General features: G+C 39.3%; 1 long non-coding RNA gene across 4 annotated transcripts in view; it reads right to left on the bottom strand.

The window, feature by feature from the left end:
• LOC141548256 (uncharacterized) overlaps positions 1 to 20,707 on the bottom strand; it is a 416,517-nt gene that overhangs the window by 61,831 nt on the left and 333,979 nt on the right. For all 4 annotated transcript variants that reach the window (XR_012483868.1, XR_012483867.1, XR_012483869.1 and 1 more), the window contains one exon: positions 194 to 294. This is a non-coding gene — a long non-coding RNA (uncharacterized LOC141548256). The remainder of the gene's footprint in view (positions 1 to 193; positions 295 to 20,707) is intronic.

The following is a 20,707-nucleotide window of genomic DNA, read 5'->3' as shown; positions in this document are numbered from 1 at the left end:
TTCCAGATCTAACCTCTATGATCTAACTGAACGATCTTGGGGAAGTATTTAAATCTTCTAAGCCTCAGTTTGTTTATTTGTACAACAGGAATATTACTTACAGCCCATGCTCACAGTTACCGGGAGGCTGAAATAAAAATCTATGTGTAAATGTCTGACGATCACAAAACATAACATAAATATGAGTTATTACCGTTTCTCCTTGCCTCTGACTTGGCACCTTGTTGCCCAAAGGAAGAAGCATCCATATTTTTCCCTTTTGTCAGATCTTTAGAAGCATATCGTTTCAGCTCCCTGTAAAAAACAATAACAGCAAAAAAGCTCAGCTGAGCCACTTGGTCATCACAGTGTCCCTAATAGAAGCAGCAATATGCTGATTTTCCACCTTTCTACCTGGCCCCTACTCGGTTGACCTGAAAGGCCTTCTTTCAGATAGGAAGTTCACCTGACATCTCTGGTCTGCAGGGAGAGAGAGGTAGCAGCACACCTCGGGGAGTGCAGCCTACCAGTAAGAGTGGAGGGATGCGACAGGGAGTCCAGAGTATGTGCTACACGGAACTATGGGGCCCACAAGGCCCACGATGCTCAGGTCGGATTTTAACCAAAGCTCCCCACCAGCAGCCTATATACTAACTATGTTGCTAGCTTCACCAACCCTAGGTCCTGCAATATCAACCACCTTACTCTGATATGCATGCAGAACAGCATTCATAGTAAAACTACCACTATACGGCCTTCACCTGTGACTTCCAAAAGCACATGTGGAGGCCCCTATCGTGGGCTCCATGGTTTTAGCTGCCATCCTTCTCAAACTAGGGGGCTTCGGTATTATACGAATCACAGCCTTTACCGAATCAGTAACAACAGCTACACTGCAGGCTGGGGAATCTGGTCTCTGCAAATTAGCATTAGGCTCTTGAAAGCTGCCATACTGAGAAATATGTATACCATATTTATCTTCAGGCGGAAGCAAGCATAGGGGAGCAGGCTCTTCAAATGTTTATGGTGTCTCTGAGCTTCTGGTGAGCAAATGCAGCTTCTCTTCATTACCTTGCGGGCCGTTTAGGCCAGGCCCCAGCACTACAGAATTCATCTTCCATTATAACTGTCCACAAGCATCGGCACCCACTGTCTCTGCTTTCCCAGGAGTGAAGGGAAACAAATGGCAATCAGTATAGGAATCCCCAAGAAAACCGGTCAGCTTGGGAAAGGATTGGGGGCTTGACAGGACAGAAATACAAGTTGTCTTTCTCCCTTTTGCTTTGCTTTCCATCTAGGAAACAATCACAAAAGAGCTCTTTTTTGGTAAAAATTCTTTGGTTTGTAAAAAGTCAAAATAAACCTTGAAAAAAAAAGTGTCCAACCATTCCCCTCCTCAACCATTTGCTCGACTCTGCTTAGAAAAGATTCCTTTGGGGACACAAAAGCCCGCTCCTAATGTTGGGGAGAGCTAACCCGTCTGTCTTCCGGACCCCTCCCCATAACATCTGAGAGGCACACTGTATTTTTTTTTCCATTATGGAGAAAGAGACCATGTGACAAACGCCCAGTCCCTCATAAATACTGCCTTCCTCCAGCCAGATGAAGGAATCTGAGCATGGACCTAGCTGCAACCTCGAGCTCCCCCAAAAAAGCAGGCTCAAGCTAATGTCCTAGCAAGAAGATGGTCACTTCCCTGCTTGGTGGGGCTCATTTGAGCTGGGACCATTTTTTATTCAGCTGGACCTGGCCATCACAGCCAAGCCCTAGCAGGCTCTTTTCATGATGGTTTTCCCTACTGCTCGCACATTCAGCCTTCCTTTGTTACTGAGGTTTCTTACATACAAGGCAGGCCTTTTCAAAAATCAGCTCATGTGTCCTCTCCCCACGAAGGAGGTGCTAAGTGATATAGGAAACCCTCCCCAAGTGGATTCCCCAATTCAGCCTCTCTGCTACCTCCTGGTCCCTACCTCTCCAAAGGCTGCTACAGCTGCTGCTTACCAATGACCTCCTTGTTAAAAGGGAGATTAGCAGGTGTGAAAAGAGGTGCAGGAGACCATTAGCACTTAATTGAGACTTTCTCCCTAATGTAATCAGAAGAATAGAAAAAGCCTGAAAAAAAAAAAGAGAGAGAGAGAGAGAGAGAGAGAGAGAGAGAGAGAGAGAGAGAGAGAGAGAGAGAGAGAGAGAGAGAGAGAGAGAGAGAGAGAAAGAGAGAGACAGAGACAGAGACAGAGACAGAGACAGAGACAGAGACAGAGACAAGAGAGAGAGAGAGAGAGAGAGAGAGAGAGAGAGAGAGAGAGAGAGAGAGAGAGAGAGAGAGAGAGAAGCTGGCCAAAGCATTTTACACTGGGAACAAATGCTCATGGGTTTTTCTATTCACACACTTCTCTAAAATCTCTTTCCTCCAAATACACAGACCTGCCATCTAATGCTTCTCTCCAAATGGGCAAAGAGCTTGTGTACCAGCTCTAGTGGCTCCTTTCCCAGTCCCGCATGGCGCCACTCCACTCCCTCATCTCCAAATTCAGCTCCAGAAATTGGTTAGGACTTCGGTTTCTCGTGGACTACAGCCTCTTTCCACCCTCCCAAAGCTCCTTCCCACTGATAGAGTCTCTGAGAGTGCGAAGGGCTCACAATCAGAATCCCAGAGCCAAGGGACCTGAAAAGACCTGGAGACCACCTCATCCGACCTCCCTCACTTGACAAAAAAATGGTACATGAAGGCTCGCAGAGGAAGGAACTTGCCTAAAGTCTCACACCAGGTTCGTTTTACTCACTTGATTGTCTTCCTAACAACATTTTCCACAAGCCGGCCCAGCTGCTAAAGGAAAAACACTGGTTCGGAGAGCTTTGCTCCCCACTAAGTAGAGCTGGGTCGGGTTTTGGAAAGCCATCTTAATGGCATTCTCCTTATTAGATACGACCATAAAGAACAAACATCGGAGCTCGGTTGAATGCCTACTAATTGAATTTTGTGAATGCCCACTACGTACCAGACGTTGGGACAGAGCAGGAAAGACAGAGACATCCCTGTGCTCAAGGGGCTTCCCCCTTCTCTGCCAAGTGCGCCCTTCAAGTTCATAGCTTCCTGGCCCTGCCCAGGAGATATGCTTGAATCCAATTCTTGACTCTACTTCTGGAGCTGATGGACCCAGCCCCCCTAACAAACTAGAGACTGCCTAACGTTGGGGGAAGATGAAATTATCACAAACCAATATGACCAGGCCCAGGGAGCAGGGTCTAAGTCTGCCAGCACAACTTTAAATCCATGCTCTGATGAAGTCTATCATTAATTACCTTCCATTCCATCAAACACATTGCTATGATATCTCAGAATCCTTCCAGTGCCTTTCCCCACCCAGAGAACCCACTCTTCCAGGCCACACATGGGTCTATGGTGACTACAAAAAAATCACTTGACCTGCATCTTCCCCTTTCCCTAATTGACCTACAGGTCGGTAAGCAAAGATTTAAGTTCAAAGCGTCAAGTCAAGTCAAGTCAACAAGCTTTTATCAAGATGAAAGGAGAATTTAAACTGAGTTTTGAAAGTCAGAGAAACCACAAGGCAGATCCAAGGACAGAATATTCCAGGGATGGATAAAATACTCAGGCACAACAAGAAGGCCAGTGTCACTGGAACACAGAGTGTACTGAGGGAAGAAAGTGGAAGAAGATTGAAGAGGTAGGAAGGGACCATATTGTAAAATACTTTAGAAGCCAAACAGAGGCCTTTATATTTGATCCTAGAAGTAACAGAGAGTTATGGGAGTTTACTGAATGGAGGTGATAAATGAGGGAGTTAGAATTTTGGAAAGATCATGTTGGCAGCTGAATACAGGATAAACAGAGAGGACAGACTAGGCATGAAGTGATACCAGAGTGACAGCTGGTCTAGGTAACAAGAGATGAGAAGGTAGAAAGGACGGAAATGGACAAGTGATTAGATGGGATGAGTAAACACCAAGATTCAAGGATGATACCAACATGATGAGCATGGGTGACTGGAAAGATGGGTGTTCTCTTAATGGTAAAAGGAAAGTTTGGAAGAAGAGAAGATTTGGGGGGAAAAGATGTAGAATTCAGTTTTGTGCAGGCCAAATTCAAAATGTCTGCAAAACATACAATTTTCAAGGTCCAAAATGTAGTTGGAGATAAGAGACCAGAGGCCAGGAGAGAGATTAAATCATTATAAACATTTTTGAGAATTAGTTCCATACAAACATAGGATGGTTTACTCTCAGACTTGTGGAGGAGGAAGGAATTTGTGACCAAAGGAGAAGTAGAGATCATTATTGATCACAAAATAGAAAATTTTGATTACATCAAATTAAAAAGCTTTTGTACAAACGAAACTAATGCAAACAAGATTAAAAGGGAAGTAACAAACTGGGAAAACATTTTTACAGTTAAAGGTTCTGATAAAGGCCTCATTTCCAAAATATACAGAGAATTGACTCTAATTTATAGGAAACCAAACCATTCTCCAATTGATAAATGGTCAAAGGATATGAACAGACAATTCTCAGATGATGAAATTGAAACTATTTCCACTCATATGAAAGAGTGTTCCAAATCACTACTGATCAGAGAAATGCAAATTAAGACAACTCTGAGATACCACTACACACCTGTCAGATTGGCTAAGATGACAGGAACAAATAATGATGAATGTTGGAGGGGCTGTGGGAAAACTGGGACACTGATACATTGTTGGTGGAGTTGTGAAAGAATCCAGCCATTCTGGAGAGCAATTTGGAACTATGCCCAAAAAGTTATCAAACTGTGCATACCCTTTGATCCAGCAGTGTTATTACTGGGCTTATATCCCAAAGAGATAATAAAGAAGGGAAAGGGACCTGTATGCGCCAAAATGTTTGTGGCAGCCCTTTTTGTAGTGGCTAGAAACTGGAAAATGAATGGATGCCCATCAATTGGAGAATGGTTTGGTAAATTATGGTATATGAGAATTAGTTCCATACAGATGATAACGGAATGGTGAGAGCTGGTGAGATCACTAAGTGATATAATCCCTAGGGAAAAGAAAAGAGGCATCAAGACAGAGCCTTGGCAGATACCTGATTCCAAATTAATTGCTGCATCCATGGCATTATACTGCCTCCCCAAGTGTGTCAGTGTTTCCAACATCTATGAATTTCATGAGTGAAATTTTGTTCTATATTCTTCTTTATCATTTCTAGTGTATTTGACTCCGCTAACTGTTCACAATAAAGTCAACCAACAAACATTTTGAACACAAAAATGCTTATTATGGAACAGAAAAAGGTACAAACAGAACTTAAACAGGAGTCTAACTGCAAGAAACAAACTCAAAGCATCAGTAGGGATATCTCTACAGCATGGGTAGAACTGCTTTGATTAACACCAGGCTGATTTTCCCTCTTTAGTTACTATTTCAAGTATCTCCCCTATTCATTCCATTTGGTCTAAGAACTCAGAATAGTTCATGAATTTATTGGATTGACCCAGAAACTCAATGTCAATTACGAATTCTTCTGCCACTCTATCAGCTCATGTATCTTGGCCAATACGCAACCAATACCTTTACCCAGATGGAACTGCCACTTCTGTCTGCAGTTCTCGGGGTGAGTGTTTTTCCTCCTTCTTATAGCTCTTTTTTTTTCTTTTAGTAATACATTCTTTGTTCTTTCTTTCATATACCTTTGACCTATAGCATTTCTGGGAAATGTAGGCTTTTCCTACTGTCCTCAATCTGCAATATTTTCTTCCAAGTTAAGGAATTTATACCTCCTATAAATTATACCAGATGATTAAGTACAGGTGGTAGGTATTAGACAACATCCCATCTTATTATATATGGCATAATTATATGGGGAACTACCACTCATGACCTACCTTTCCCAACTTACACTGGCTAGTCAGGTACCCAGAAGGTGGCCTATTACTGTTGTTCAGTCATTTTCAGCCATGTCTGATTCTTTGTAACCCCAACTGAAATTTCCTTAGCAAAGGTACTGAAATAGTTTACCATTTCATTCTCTAGTTCATTTTACATGAGAGAAAACTGAGGCAAATAGGGTGAAGGGTCACACAACTATTAAATATCAAGCCAGATTTGAAGTCAAGAAAATGAGTCTTCTTGACTTCTGGCTTGATACTCTATCCATTGAGCTTTTAAAAATTATGTTTACATACATAGAGAGATGATTTTATATAAATATATATACATATATATCTATCTATATATATATATATATATATTCAAATTTATAAGAATACAAGCCATTCCCCAACTGATAAATGGTCAAAAGATATGAACAATTTTCAGATGGAGAAATTAAAACCAGTAAATTAAAGTCATATGAAAAATGCTCTAAATCACTATTGATTAGAGAAATGCATGTCAAGACAACTCTAAGGTACCACTTCACACCCCTCAGATTGGCTAAGATGTCAGGAAAATATAGTGATGAATATTGGAAGAGATGTGGGAAAACTGGGACACTAATGTAAAGCACTGTTGGTGGAGTTGTAAACTGATCCAACCATTCTGGAGATCAATTTGGAACTATGCCCAAAGGGCTGTCAAACTGCATACCTTTGGTCCAACAATGTCTCTATTGGATCTGTATCCCAAAGAGATGATAAAAGGTAAAAGAGCCACACGTGCAAAAATATTTGTAGCAGCCCCTCTTGTAGTGACATGGAACTGGAAACTGAGTGGATGCCCATCAGTTGGTGAATGCCTGAATAAGTTATGATATGTGAAGGTAATGGAATATTACTATTCTATGAGAAATCACGAGCAGGGTAATTTCAGAAAAGCCTGGAAAGACTTGGATGAACTGATCCTAAGTGAGCAGGACAAAGAGAACACTGTACACAGTAACAAGATCATGTGATGATCAACTGGGATGGACTTGACTCTTTTCAACAATGAGGTGATTCTAGGCCATTTTAAAACTTGGAAAATGCCATCCCTAGCCAGAGAGAGAACCATGGAGACTGAATGTGGCTCAAAGCATAGCATGTTTACCTTTTTGTTATTGTTGTTGTTTGCTTGTTTTTTCTCTGTCTCATGTTTCTTTCCTTTTGGATCTCATTTTTTTGGCACAGCATAATGGATTTGGAAATAGGTTTAGAAGAATTGCATGTGTTTAACCTATATTGGATTGCTTACTGTCTTGGAGAAGCGGGGAGAAGGGAGGAGAGGGAGAAAAATTTGGAATACAAGGTTTTGCAAAGGTGAATCTTGAAAACTATCTTTGCACGTGTTTGGAAAAATTTTTAAAAAGCTATTAAAATTAAAAAAATAAAAAGTGTTTACTAAGCAAGGTCTTTAGGGAGAGTGAGCTCAAATTTAAAGAACACAATTATCAAAAGTAGTAACGCTTAGCTTCTAGTTACTAGAAATAAATTTCTCCCTTTATGGAGTCTCTGTTGGACTCAGAATGTTGGTGCTCTTGAATGGTCTTGAAGCCACCTTTCCTTTTCATCATTTTAATGATTACTTCTTTTTAGAATAGTTTGAGGTCTGGTACTAAGCTTTTAAAAAATTTACCAGCTCAATTTTCCAAATAGGGAAACTAAGAGAAGGGAAGCAATTTGGAATCATAGCAGCAGAGAATATCAGGATTAGAAGGAATATCTGAAGTCATTTAGTCTAAATTATACTTTGAAAAGAAATCTCCTCCTCTATAGCAAAACTTCTTAAATTGTGGATCATCACTCCATATGGGGTCTTGTAACTGAATGTGAGAATTAAATTGTGATTTATTATTAGTTAATGTTTGATTTGTATACTTATTTTATATACCTATATATCCGGGGTCGTGTAAAAATTTCTTAGGTGAAAAGAGGTCACGCATAGGAAAAGTTTAAGAAATCCTGATCTACAGTATTCCACTTGAAGACTTTCATTAATGGGGAAGTCACTATCCTTGAAGCAGCCCATTCTGCTTTTGGACAGCTCTTTGCTGGCATCCAACCTAAACCTGTCTTTGCCATTTCTGCCCCATTGCCCCTGATTCCATCCTCTGGAACCAAGTAGAACAGAGTCAATCCATCTTCCAGGTGGCCTTTAAATAATTGAAAATAGCTCTCGTGGTCCATTAAGTCTTCTCTCCTCTAGGCTAACCATTTCCCATGGTCACCCAGCCAGTAAGTACACAAGTAGGTAAGTGAACTCAGGTCCCTTAACTCCCCATAGCTCTCACTCAGTGAACTTTTGATTATAGGATCATGGATAGCCAACTGAAAGGAAAAACTGAGATCACCTAGTTTATCTTGTTTTACAACTGAGAAAGTTAAGATCCAAGAAAAATGACTTATCTTCTATATTCCACAGAAAGTAAATGACAGAACTATGTTGAGCACACAGCTTCCAACTCTAGAGGCAGCCATTCTTTCACTATACCTTCTAGAATGTAGAAGATGATGTTGGTTTATTTTTTAACTGGGGTTCTTTTATTTTTTTCATAGAATTCCTAACTGCTAAGCTAATTTCCCGAAAATGAATCCTTATCTCTATTATTGAACATAGGAGAAATACTCATAAAAAAAATGAATAGAAAGCAGCATCAACAAGTGACTTGATTGGCAACTCCTTGGCTTAGCATGTCATATCTCTTGTTGGATGCCAAGAAGCCCCTCTTTATATGTTTAAACAGTTGTTGTTTTTTTAAAGACAACGTTCTTATTGTGATGTTTTCTTGAACTTGAACTAGGTGTACAAATCTGAAGATGGGAACATGTAAAATTACCAAATGATATGGTACTGGAGAGGCATTACAAGGAAATTCTGATATTTCCCTGCAAAATATTGCCAATTATGGTGGCTGTCAATTTAACAATGGGCTTATTCACTATGGTGTTTGATTAATGTGAAATTATTCAGTTGGCTACCTTGTAGTTGGCCTATTTTTGTGTCCAATTAGTATGCTAATAATGGTAATTATGTTCTATACTGCATGTCTCATCACCTAGAGGGTTTTTAAAATGATAAAATAATGAAAATAAACAAGCTGATGCTGCCATTCAGTGGGCCATTCTAATTACTTACTGAGAGCATGCTGGGGAATCAACACTCTACCAAAGGAAATGATTCTTGCTTACTTTGTTAAAAACTAGTCTTTTCAAAGAGAAGTAATCATTTGCTACTATTGCCTTGGTTTAGAAGCACTGTACTGAGCCATTTTCCTTCTTTTTATGTGCTATATTTATATTCAGAATTTAGTAAAAAGCAGATAATCAAATTCTTTTTCTCTTAAGTGATGACTATTTGCAGAAAGGGTAGGGGAAAGAAAGAAAAGAAAATGTCTGAATTATGTACCTGTATAACAGCTACTCCCACAAAAGCCTTCCTCCTCCTCCACAGCCTCACCATGGTGTGTGGAGGGGGAGATGGGGTGGACTTAGCTTCTGGAGAGCTATGTCAGCAGAATACAAAAGCTGGAAGGTTCTACCACGCTAGAAAGCCTTGACTAACACTCCAGCAATTATGTCTGCTTTTCAAATACCGGCCTGTGCCAGTACAGAGAGGCCCATTGCTAATAGGCTGTATTCCTGATGACAAATTCTTTGGCCATGGCAAATCATGAAACAAAGCAGGCCCGGGATAGGGACTGGACTTGGGAATTAATCCATACAGGCAGCTCCTTTACCAATGCAGGCTGACATCTGATCTGTGATTTACAATCTTAAAGGAACAACCTAAAACACTCAGTAACTCAGTGACTTGCTTTAGGTCACATGGCCCTCAGTAAGTGCCAGAGATAGGACCTAAAAGATGAGGTGCCTTAGCTTCCTCTATAGCTGAAAAGAGGGCAGAATCCCACACAATTGTGATGAGTGATGGCGATTAGCTCATCCCAGCAAGGCCTCTCAGTGTAAGATTCTGGCCCAGTGACCAAGTTAGAATACAGTACAAACTAAATTGCCTCAATCTCAATCTCAAAGAAACTAAATTAGAGGAATTTGATGCTAAATGAAAGGATGGCACATGGTATATCTCCTTGGAGAGAGAAATAACAGGGGTGAAGTTTGGTTTTATCCTCCAAACAACAAGAAACATCATCTCAGGAGCCACTCGGTCACTTCTTATTGCATTCTTGCGCAGTGAGCATAAGCAAAAAAACCACCATAAAGATCATTGAAGCTTAGTACCAACATCTGGGGCAGAAGATGAACAGTTGGAGAAATGATCAGAACTCAATAAAGTGCACCAAATTACATTAACGTATATTTTAAATGAATGAATGAGTGAAGAAGCACGCATTAAGCTTTTACTGTGTGCCAGGCACTTTGATAAATACCGTGAACACAAATACAAAAAAGTAAGAGAGTGTTGCCACTCTCAAGGAACTTAGAATTATTACAGGAGAAGATGATACATATAAGATAGGTTGACCAGGAAAATGAACATCTGGGGAGTCTCACGGATTGTAAGAAGATCCACAGGGGAAGCTGATTGGCACGCCCCTTCCAGACACAACAGTCTTAGTAATTTTGTCATAATGCCCACTGCCAGAGATGGATGAGGGTAAAGAAAGGTATGAGATAAATACACCATAGCAAGCAGATGGCCAAGTAATCTGGGTGGGTGGCAGGATCAGATGTGAAATATGAACTGTGGTCTGGTTTAGGGCTGCCTAGATAGAGCCATATAGGTAAGTCTGTATTCATTCAGTCCCATATTAATATGTCTGGGCTCCAGGGCAGAAGTTCCCCAAATGAATGGACCAGTTTCCTCAGAGACAGGAGCACAGATGCCAGAGATACAATGCAAATATCTCATTCAGAGAGAGTGTACTGGTCCAAGTGGTGAGAAGCATAGCAATGATGGCACATATTTGTAGGGAGAGACATCATTTAGAGACTCCGGAATATCTAAGGCAACAGATGCGTAGGGAAGGTACTGAGAAGGGAATTTCAAAAGCTAATAAGAGGCTAGAAAATTGGGGGATAATAAGGAAACTGATTTGGCACAGAAGCTGGGATTAAGAACCACCAAGTGAAGATGTTTAGAGTTGAATGACAAGGAAGAAGCCTTCCAGAGAAATGTTAGGAATAGTATGGAGAAAATACACTAGTTCGGGACATTTATTCATTATCCAAAAAGTGATCATCAGTTAACTTCACCAAAATCTACTGGAATTGGAAGAATGGAGAAAAAAAAGGACAATCTATGAGTACTTACAGAGTACATATAGATGCTTACATTTACAAAGTATTTTAGGGAACATCAAATAAGTAGAAAGCTCTGCCCAACTAATTGTAGGGGTACTTGTCCTAGTAAAACCTCACAAAACATGGGAGCAATTTAGAACCACCTGGCTTCTTTTCCAATATGACAATGCTTTAAAAAGTAGTAGATTTGATGTTTATGAGAAAACACAATACTGAATTTACACAGTGTGTTCTAGTAGAAACACAAACACACACACACACACACACACACACAATTCCATAAACAAAATCTGAATGTTTTTAAACAATGAGGTTGCAATAGAAGACACATTATTAAGAAACAAAAGTTACAGAGGGAATACATTACTTCCATGTCTGACAGTCTTTGTAATTATCTTCCTCCTGCCACCAAGATTCATCTAGTGAGAAGGTTGGTCACGATGAAGCCATCATGCTTCATCCATTTCCATAGATCACTCCATTTTACTTGTAGAATCCATTTTTCCCCAATGTAGAAAGTGGCCTAATGAAACTTCCTTTTGTCCACTGAGAAATCCTTTTTTCAGTATTTGTAGTTAGATTCAGTTAGAATGGGCAATAATCTTCTGGAACTCAATATTTTCAAATTCAAAATCAGAGCTTCCCTCTTCTTAACTCTGAGACTAAATACCTTGATATTTCCAGAATAGAAGTATCTTTCTACTTCAGTATTTTTATTGACTCTTTTAAAAGTTAGATTTTGCTGAAGGAATGATCTATTAACAAGGCACTATCTCTTCTCCTTGCTCCTCCCCTCTGACCTCTGGGTCCCACTTGATTTGGTTGATCTCTTAATTTATACATTATTGTTCTTCAGAGTTCCCAAGAGACTAACATCTATGCATATTGACAAAACAAAAGAAATCAGTAAGATCTGCACCTTGCTTATGTCATAAATGTAATATCTAGAGAGCAAATGGAACACAATAGATATGCTGCTGGACCTAGAATCAAGTAACAGCAGCTGGTTTCAAATCCCGGTGTAGACACTGGTTGCGTTATCATAGGCAGAAATCTATTCAGAATGTCAGTATCATCAGCTATAATATGGAGAATTATAATCATCATCTTAATAATTGCACTGCTTACCTAACAAATTTGCTGTGAGGAAAATGCAAATCATTATTTCTTTTATTAAACTCTACCTCAGTGGATCTTGATTTATCTGTTATGGAAATGTAGTTCATCAAACATATGTGGCACTGGGTTGATAGCGGTCATTCCATGAAGTGTTCACTGAGTTATCTTGGCCACTTTTGGAAAACGTGTTCTCATTGGAAAGACTTGTCACTTTGGGATAACAACCCCCCCAAGTGGTTTCTTGGTCTCCCACCCCATGATGAGGGTCAGGAGAGAGAGGAAAGATGTATTAAAGTTGTATCAGATAGGAATAACCACTGAGCCTGAAGAAGTGGTTCATTCAGTGACCCTGTTATTTTGTTGCTCATTTGTTGACTCTTCAGTGAGAATAATTTATCTAATAGCTGACATGTAACATTTTGAGATTTGCAAACATTTACAAAAATGACCACATTTTACCTTCACAATAACTCTATGAGACAAGGCAGCTAGGTGGCACACTAGCCCTGAAGTCAGGAGGACCTAAGTTCAAATATGGCTTCAGACACTTTAACTTCCTAGCTGTGTGACCCTGGGCAAGTCACTTAACCCCAATTGCCTCTGCAATAATAATAATAATAATAATAATAATAACTCTAAGAGTTAAGTGCTATTATTACATTTTACAGTTAAGGAAACCAAGTCCAAGACAGGTTAAGTAAGTTGCCCAGGGTCACAGAGTTATCTGAGACTGTATTTGAGCTCAGATCTTTCAAACTCCTGGTCACCACTCTGTACCACCGGGGTGAAGCTATCCATGAGGAGGGGGAGAGGGATAGCCTTCTCCTCGCATATGACTTCTTACATCTAGAATACGAGCTCAGATAGGCAAAGTTGAGTCTGGGATGCCTCTGGTTACTTTTTCTGCTTTGTTTCTTTGCCCAATTATAGAAGAATGGGCAATAATCCTGAGATGGACAAGTTCAGTCAGAGAGGTAGCCTTGTAAGTTTAAGAGTTTGAAAGATCTTGGGTCTTCCCTCGGTGTTTGCCTATGAGAACTGCCCTTTCTCCACCCACCACAATGCTAGTTGGAGAAGGTAAGCACCCACAAAAGGATAAACCCAAATTCTCATACAGATTTGGAGGGAATTATTTGGACAGTGCAGAACCGAGGCAAAATGTGGAATGTCAAAGTTGTAGCCTTCCAAACTGCTTAATGTTTTGATGGTTTTAAGGTCCAACTTTCAGTGAGAACAAAACAGTACTTATGTTATTTCTCTGCATCTGTAATTTTTTTTCTAGTTACATGTGCTACTAAATCTGTTGGGGACTTTTTTGTATGGAGAAAATAAATAGCTGGTATGTTATACATGATCTAAAGTGTATGCTGAGTATCTTTCTACTCTCCCACTTTAGACAAATACTAGAAATGAGCCAATATGAATTGAGTAAGTAGACTGAACAAATTTTACTCAAAATTAAGTAAAATTTCCTGAATTCTGGGGTGGTTAATTCTTTTCTTTAGAGACCAAGCTATCCCAGGATTGGATCTACTCTATCGAGTCATGGGCAGAGAGGATGGGAGAGGACAAGTGGCCCAGGTCCCTGGGCCAAGCAGTGGTTTTTTTTTTTTCATTACATAAAAATATGCATCTCTATACATCAGTTAAAAAAAACACACATTAGGGAAAAGTTCTAAACACAATGTTCACAGCGAGTCTCCTGTCTTGATATCTTTTCCACAGACTGGAATATACCCGCAAATCAACTCTGCCTCTTTTCTCTGAAGCTCAGGTCAAATGCTTCCTCCTGCCTGGTCTTTCCTGCTTCCTCACTGCTAAGGACTCTCTCCCCCTTTAAATTATTTTGTTGATTTTGTATATACTTAAATATGTATGTTATTTCTCTCAGGAGAAAGTACAATCCAGTAAGTCAGGGGCTGTTTCATTCTTTTCTCTGTATCCTCAGTTCCCAGCATGGTGCCTGGCACATAAAGGGATGTTTGTTGATTGATTTTCAAAGGGATATGGTTAATACTGAGCACATTAGGTACACATTAGGTTGTTCCAAAGCCTGAGATATTTATTAAAATACCTGGGATTTGAGAAAACCAAAAATACATTTGAGCAAGCAATTGAATTCAGCATTTGCCCTTACTTCTTCAGTCCATATGTACTAATTCATCTGCTTCTCATTCTCTGACACTAGAATCATTAGAAGATGGTTCTGGTAGCTACAAAGCCATTAGCCTTCTTTTCAATGATTTTTAACCAAACAGTTCAGTTTTTTCATGAGGCAAATACTTTTGACCCAAGTTCTGTGCTTGCTTCCAGTGTACTTCAGAATGTTGGAGAATTTCATTCTATAGAACATGATCATTCCCACCTACAAAGGCTCCAAATGGCAAGATTTTCATTCCTACTATATTCATATTATAAACTATAGTAGGCTGGTCTTTGGAAAACTTGTTGTCAATTGTTATATATCCCATTTTACCATTGCATTTCTCCACACATCAGAAATTAAGACAGACTGATTATAATTTAAGCAACAGACTGTCCCAAATGAACAGAACCAAATCTCGAAGTCCGTTTTACAAGGCTGATCTTGGTTCAACATTGAAAGAAGCAAAGTTTGTCTTCAGGGATCTCTCATCTCACCTTCCATTGTCCTTTGCCCCTATTTGGTAGCTCTCCAAGCCGGGAGCCGAAGGCTTCCTGCTCTCAAAAAAACCCTGTTTTTGGTAGTCACATTAGAATAGCAACAACAATGTGAATAAAGCCTTTAAAGTCCAACCCTCTGTTTATGTTATAAAAGATGGGAGCAAAAGCAAAATAAGGGAAGACCTAGCAGAGTGGTGTAAAGAGAGGCTCTGTGGAAATGCAAATTAAGACAACTCTGAGATACCACTACACACCTGTCAGGTTGGCTAAGATGACAGGAAAAAATAATGATCAATGTTGGAGGGGATGCGGGAAAACTGGGACACTGATGCATTGTTGGTGGATTTGTGAAAGAATCCAACCATTCTGGAGAGCAATTTGGAACTATGTGCAAAAAGTTATCAAACTGTGCAGACTCTTTGATCCAGCAGTGCTACTAATGAGCTTATATCTCAAAGAGATCTTGTAGGAAAGGGACCCACTTGTGCAAAAATGTTTGTGGCAGCATTTTTTGTAGTGGCAAGATACTGGAAACTAAGTGGATGCCATTGGTTGAAGAATGGCTGAATAAATTACGGAGTATTATTGTTCTGTAAGAAATGACCAGCAGGTGATTTTAGAGAGGCCTGGAGAGACTTACATGAATGGATGCTAAGCGAAATGAGCAGAACCAGATCATTGTACTGGGCAACAACAAGATTATAGGATGATCAATTATGATGGGCGTGACTCTTTCCAACAATAAGATGTCTGATGTCAGTTTCAATGATCTTGTGATAAAGAGAGTCATCTATACCCAGAGAGGGGACTGTGGGGACTAAGTGTGGACCACAACATAATATTCTCACTCTCTTTGTTGTTGTTCACTTGTGTTTTGTTTTCTTATTCATTTACTTTCTTTTTTTTAATCTGATTTCTCTTGTGCAGCAAGAAAATTATATAAATATGTTTATACATATTGAATTTAACATATATTTTAACACATATAACATATATTGGATTGCTTGCCATCTAGGGGAGGGGGGAGAAGAAGAAAATCTAAAACATAAGGCAATGCAAGGGTCAATGTTGAAAAATTATCCATGCATATGTTTTGAAAATAAAAAGCTTAAAAAACAGAAGTGGATCCAGAGAACATTTGCCAAGTAGTTATGTAACCCTATTGAAATATTTCAGAAAATCTGAAATTACTGCCAATTAATGAAGCCACAAACTTTTAGGACTGCTTAGGAAACTTAATCTATTTTATTTCTTATGTGCATATGCATGGTAACATCTAAAATTTATTTTTTCTTTTTTTTGCTGAGACAATTGGGATTAAGTAACTTACCCAGGGTCATACAGCCAGGAAGTGTTAAGTATCTGAAGCCAAATTTGAACTCAGGTCCTCCTGACTTCAGGGCTGGTGCTCTATCCACTGCATCACCTAGATCCCCCCTTTTCTTTCTTATTGAAAAAAGGATATAGACAAATTTACCAAAAGGTTTATGGTCCAAAGCCAATTGAGAATCTCTGCAGTACACCATGCTGACTTTCAGATAACCAAGTTGTAGCTGGTAACTAAATTCATAATATTGCAGGAAGGCAGTAATCAGCCAATTGATAAGCATTTTTTAATTACTTACCCTGTGTTAGGCACTATGCTAGGCACTGGGGATACAAAGATACAAAAGAAAACTGTCCTTGTCCTTAGCTTGAAGTCTAACCAAGGGAAACAATGTAAATATATAAGGACATGTTAGATGGATGGAAGGGGAAAGGAAGAAGGAAGGAAGGAAAGAAGGAAGGGAGGGAGAGAGGGAGGGTGGGAAGGAGTAGAGGAATATTTCCTTTTAATTTTGATTTTTGCTTAAATAACTGTTTATAGACTCTGACTAAACACAAAACAACAGAGCTGGAAGGAACCTCCATGGATCTTCTATATTTCTAGTACCAAACAATTTGGAACTAAGGGACCTTAGAAATCATCTTGCTCAACCACTACTTTTTGCAGAAAGGAGAGGTGAAGCACAGAGAGGTGAAGTGATTTGGCCAAGGTCACACAGTTGACAAATAACAGAGCTGGAATCTGAGGCCTGGTTTCCTTTTGCCAAACGTAATGTTCTTTGCACTACACTAAACTGTTTCCAAATCAATTGTTTTTCCAATAGGACATCTCAGCATCAGTGAGAGAAATTAATTTCATTTGCTAAAGAAAGTAGTCTAAATGAAATAAATATTTTAGTTAAGCTGAAGAAGTTAGTCAAAATGCATTTATTGAGTTCCTTCTATGTTCCAGGCACTGTGCTAAGTGCCATAGAGGCAAAGATTTGCAAAAGACAGTCCCTGCTCTTGAGGAGTTCACATTCTAATGAGGAAGACAACAAAGATACATTCAGCTGATGCAGGAAAAGCAGGAAAAATCAAGAGAAAGAAGGCATCAGAATTAAGAGGGATGAGGAAAGGCTTACTATAGAAGGTGGGATTTTAGCTTGGACTTCAAGGAAGCCAGGAGGAAGAGATGAGGAGAGGGAGCATTTCGGAAACGGGGGACAGCTAGAGGAAATGCCCAGAGCCAAGAGACAGAGAGAAGGAAAATGCGGGATAACACCTTTTAATTTATTATATACCCCTAAAAAATTGTTGCTGCTTCTCTTTGTCTGGCAGTTTTTCCTATTATGATGTCACTATCAGAATGCCAAATTTTCTCCTGCTTTATATCAATGCCTGGGAAGTCACTTGCTTAGAGTCCCACTTAAGGCATGAATGTTTCCCAAAGTAAATGGGGTCCCTTAACTAACACTGTGTCCTGCCCCCAGTTCCTGTCTCTCACCCTGAAGAACTAAATTCAACTAATGTAGGCATTGATGCATTTCATAAATTGCTCTCCTGACTTATTAGAAGACAGATTCCCCTCCTTTGCACCACCCCTCCCTCAAGCAAGGAACCTGAGGTCTCAGAAACCCCTAATTAAAATGTTCAGAGGGATTTTTTTTAGTCTCATTTGATTACCTTGCCAATGATGCTTCAGTGCTTGAATTCGTAATCAATTATTTAAATTGTTGTATAATTATCCAATAACATAAAACTCAATCCTGCCCTGTGCCATTCTCCCCACCCACACACGTCCATGCCTGGAATATGCTCCCCAACCCCCTCATGTCAGTCTCTCAGAAACTCCAGTTTATCCTTAAAGACTCAGTTCATAGGTCACCTTCTACCTGAAGCCTTCCTTTCCAGATCTGGCCCCCATCATTTCAGATTGTTTTGCATGTTGTCTCCTCCAATTACATTGTGAATGCTCTTCTTATCCTTAGAACATAGCACATAGTAGATGCTTAATAAATGTTTTTTGACTAGTTGATTCAAAGATGATTTGGTTGGGGGAAACACTACTATAATTTATAGAGATATAACCTGGCACATTTTGATATCCCATTAAGAAATTAGTTACTCACATGTAAAATGTATGGGATTGTCTGTCATCTAGGGGAGGGAGTAAAGGGAGGGAGGGGATAATTTGGAAGAATGAATACAAGGGATAATGTTATAAAAAAAATTACTCATGCATACATAATGTCAAAAACATTTATAATTATAAAATTAAAAAAAAATTAGTTACTAATAGTAGAATAGACATTCCATTAGCAGACAAGCCCAGGGACATTACTTTTTTCTTTTACTTTCCACAAACAACAAGGGCTCCTGTACTTCTGCCATGAAAGTCTGCCCTCTCTGCTTAGAATGTCCTCTGTCAAAAAACTTGGCCCTTGGGAAGGTTCAGGTCCAACCTTACCTCCTATGTGAAATCTTTCTTGATTGCTCTTCCCTCTTTTGCCAAAAATGACTGTGTCATAAATAAAATAAATAAATAAAATAAATAAATAAAAACTTACAGCAAGTTTGTGAGTAAAGTGCTTTGTAAACCTTAAAGTGCTAAATAAATATTATTTGTTTTAAATTACAAAAACTTTTTTTTTGCTTTTAGCCCGCATGCCCAAATGAATAAGCCTTTTCATCACTTACAAATCTTTGAGGATAGATCCCAGAGCTGCCTTTCAATGAGGATGTATTGCTATGGGGGCAAGCCCATTAAAAAAATAAAACACAAGACTTTGAAATCAAGTTTTTGGGTTTATTCTACAAACAAATTTGTTCATTCACTTCATTTTTGGCATTACCAGACAGAATGAAAATTGTTGAACTGGCAGATCTAACTTCTCTTGGGTAACTAAGAGAACCCAGTCAATTTACCCATTACAGCTTTGTAAAGAATTTCCCAAAGTTTCATTCAAATGGATCTCTGGTCTAATCGATTTAGATATCTCCATCAACAATGCAATTCATAGTTCATATATTATTCTATATCTTGTTTGTTTATTGTCCATATTCTCAAGAGTGTACCCCTCCCCCACCCCATATGGCAGGAATCTTCCTTGCTTTTTCCTGACATCACAAATTTACTAGTGAAGTACAACTTTTCTTTCTTGCCCAGACCACATGATCAAATCATCTACTTTTACAAATTTCCCTGATGACATCTATTACTCTAGTTTGTCTTCCAAGTTCTTTAATGGCTATAAGTTTAAGTCTGCTCTCAACCACTATGTGCTTTTCCACTGCCCTCTGAATGTCACTCATTTTTAGCTTTTTGGAGACCCTAGTGTCCATGACTCATAACCTTAAAACACTATCAGAGTCTTGGTACTAAAGAACATGGGCCTTAGTTTGTAGGAAAAGTTCAGGATTATTAGAGTGCCCTCAAAGTTTCCTGAAACAAATCCAGCCTGTTCTTTTCTTTACATTTAATTCTGGGCCACTGAATGCATTTGTATTGTTTGTCCCCTATAAAGATACTAAAGGTACAAACTCTGTAGGATGTCCAACTAACTACATGTAACAATCTGGGCAATAGTCTTCCAAGTAGGCCAAACTTTTGAGTGGTTACCAATTTCTCCTAGGATACTCTGCAATGTCTTGGACTTGATAGAACCAGACCAATGTTGTTTATAAGCAGGAAAATCTGAAGGGCGTCACTATTCACAGAGAATCCTTCCTCAACATGGATCTCCTGCAACACAATGCTATGCACCCTTGGGGAGGCATGGATGCCTCATCAACTATTTTTTATTAAAGAGTCCTTGAACCAAGTCAGCATAGAAAAGAGAGATATCAAAAAGAGAGAGAGAGAGAGAGAGAGAGAGAGAGAGAGAGAGAGAGAGAGAGAGAGAGAGAGAGATCTTTTTAGAAGAAGACCCTCAAGATGATGTTTTTGCTCCATCTATTCAAAAGAAGTTTAATGGTAAAATCATAAATAGTTATAAGCAAAATTAAGCAGAGTGGGACCTTGCATCTTCTCCATCTTCCAGCCACTAATATAATTGTAAAGATCGTATTTGTTTGCCCTAATGCCTTCACTGAAGATGCCTTTGATGACTATGTAGATGATTCCCATAAGAACTGCACACAGCTAAGAAAGTGGCCATCGTTGACATTCTTTCAGTTGCCTTTGTTTGATAATAATAATGAGCTTCAAGATTGTATTTGTCCCTTGATATCTTCCCACTCGTCAGAAAATCTTGTAAATCTATTAATCTGTGCCCCCACCATTGTGTTACTTCTAGTATGGTCCTCCTCTCCGTCCACTTGATGTAATCCAACCACTTTCCCCATATTTATTCTCTTTAGTATCATTTCTACTCCCTTTATGAACATATTTAGGGTTGTAATATTGGAGCCCAAGCATGATGATTCTACTGTCCTAGATGGTGAAAAACTGACTGCTGGAAAGAAGACTAAGTCTATTGCTGGGAC

The sequence above is a fragment of the Sminthopsis crassicaudata genome, chromosome X, assembly GCF_048593235.1.
Source record: "Sminthopsis crassicaudata isolate SCR6 chromosome X, ASM4859323v1, whole genome shotgun sequence".
In the NCBI taxonomy this organism is placed as follows: Eukaryota; Metazoa; Chordata; class Mammalia; order Dasyuromorphia; family Dasyuridae; genus Sminthopsis; species Sminthopsis crassicaudata.
This window is presented reverse-complemented; position numbering and strand designations above follow the sequence as displayed.